Below are 2,504 nucleotides of genomic sequence, written 5' to 3'. Positions count from 1 at the left end.
GTTCAATTTCTTATATTTTATAGTTTTTTTACTTATAGCCAATTTTGAGAGTGTGTGTGCGTGTGTGTATATGGGTGTTTGTATGTTAAGTGCAGGTACATGTTTCGATTAAAGCAAGCAATATTTCGGAGATATTTTTTTGTAAATAATACCTATTTAATTTTTATGTTGTTATCAGATTTAGTCTCTAATACTCATACAATATTACTGTATTTCAGCTAGCTTGATGCTGAATTTGAAGGTAGTTATGTTATCACATTAATTAGTCATACATAGCAGTGTGAAACCACTAAGTAGCTCTCGCTCGTAAAATTAATTTATACATTGTAACAGTTTCGTCAAATATGGAACTTATCAGTAGCTCTCGCTCGTAAATCATCATTTAGTTACGGTTGGTGACTTGTGAACAAAAGATTTTATGATCACCTAATCTACAAGCCTACACTTTACGACCGTACCTAATCCGCTAAGATATGAGTCAGTTTCACTCTTGTTGGCTTCACTTTTCGTATATAAAGCCCAGATATTTTGCAGAACATCATTCCTAGTTTCGTCTTCAAATAGTTAAGTTACTTTTGTAATTTGATTTTATTAAAAAGTGTTATAACGAAGAAGTCTCGAGTACTCATTTATATCGCCACCGTAGTCACGATACCGACTCACCGCTTGAAACCACGACGCAAAAACAAAACTGGCGCAGCCGGTAGGATAATTCGTCAAGATTCGTCGGCAACACGTTCCTGTAGAAAAGAACCATTTACGCAAGAAATCCTGAGAAGTCCACATCGTCTAACTACGAAGTACAACTGAGTGAGTACAGCAAACGAAGAGAAGACTCCTTGATGAGCGAGCACCTCTCCGGGACAAATTCTTCGAACACAATCAAGTTCAAATCTGGTAACAAAAACTTTAAGACATCTAGTAATCGGTAGGAGTCCAATCCTTCCTTAATGTTTAATTCAAACAAACCTAACATCACTTGTAAAGAGCAACATACAAACCTGCTAACAGCCATAGCACTTGTTAAATATTTAATTGAAACTCTCCAGCAATTATTACGCGAATTGAACTATAAATTATATTTGTGCGAACTTCAGCATATGCACCATTCTAAATCAAAACGTTAAGTGTATTTTATATATAATTGTATTATTGTATTTAATTGTGTTTTTGTATTTTGTGTAAGTTAAATTTCATTACGGGTAATAATTTAATTAAAAGGACAAAAAAAGGAAAGAAAATGTCCAAGCAAGTTGAAGTTATCCCTAAAGAATGGCTTCAAGTTGTACCGTTATTTGATGGAAATCCTCGTCAAACTCAACTTTTTATTAGAAAATGTGATTATTTATTAAACACATTTAAAGGTAAAAAAGATCAAGAAGATTATAATTTCCAAATTATAACCGGTAGACTAACAGGGGAAGCATTTAGTTTATTGAGCGAAAGAGAGGATATAAAGAATTATAGTCAATTAAAAGAATTCTTGTTACAGAAATTCGGTAATCCACTAAGCGAAGCATGTTTAGCTATACGACTAGAAAAAGCGAAAAAGGAACCTAACGAAACTAGGAATGATGTTCTGCAAAATATCTGGGCTTTATATACGAAAAGTGAAGCCAACAAGAGTGAAACTGACTCATATCTTAGCGGATTAGGTACGGTCGTAAAGTGTAGGCTTGTAGATTAGGTGATCATAAAATCTTTTGTTCACAAGTCACCAACCGTAACTAAATGATGATTTACGAGCGAGAGCTACTGATAAGTTCCATATTTGACGAAACTGTTACAATGTATAAATTAATTTTACGAGCGAGAGCTACTTAGTGGTTTCACACTGCTATGTATGACTAATTAATGTGATAACATAACTCCTCCATTCTTAGATTGAAATAATCTAATAAATTATTTTTTCAATCATTCCTGGTTCCCTTTCCTTTTCTTAAATGTAATCTTAAAATTTATTGTAAGGTATACAAAATATAAATCAATCACCATTATACAAAATTAAATCTTAAATTTAACTTATTAGTTACCCTTCACGATTATTAGTTTTATGACGATTACAATTTTCCTTTAACATAATATTTAATCAAATAACATAATAATATGCATTTATATGTTTAAAGTATAACATTTATAAATCATAAATCATCTTAACAAATTAGATTAACATAAACATTTATTTTATAGATAATAAGACTTAAATGGAGCTTAGTAGAGGAAATAATGAATTAAGATTTACTTGGTCGTTTTATATTTTTAACGGGAACTTTTTGTAACCCTTTCTTTTATTTTAATTGGAACGACATTTCTTTCGGTATTTCCTACTACTTCTGCTTGTTCAAAGCGTGGTTTATCTTTACCCCTTCTCTTATTAACTAGTCCGGTAAAAATTATATCTCCGGTATTAAAATCTATATTTTCTCCAGGCTTTTGCCTATTTATCTTATCTTGATTCATCTTTTCTGAGAGATGTTTATATAAAACTGAACTTCTGTTCTTAT

General features: G+C 31.4%; 1 long non-coding RNA gene across 1 annotated transcript; it reads left to right on the top strand.

The window, feature by feature from the left end:
• The first annotated feature begins 554 nt into the window (after window positions 1-554).
• Window positions 555-1,915, top strand: LOC113500084. Its single transcript, XR_003401165.1, has 2 exons — window positions 555-897; window positions 1,493-1,915. It is a non-coding gene; the product is annotated as an uncharacterized LOC113500084 (long non-coding RNA).
• The last annotated feature ends 589 nt before the right edge of the window (window positions 1,916-2,504 follow it).

This window comes from Trichoplusia ni, chromosome 13 (genome assembly GCF_003590095.1).
Source record: "Trichoplusia ni isolate ovarian cell line Hi5 chromosome 13, tn1, whole genome shotgun sequence".
Lineage (NCBI taxonomy): Eukaryota > Metazoa > Arthropoda > Insecta > Lepidoptera > Noctuidae > Trichoplusia > Trichoplusia ni.
The sequence above is the reverse complement of the archived record's forward strand: the minus strand, read 5'-3'. Positions and strand labels throughout refer to the sequence as shown.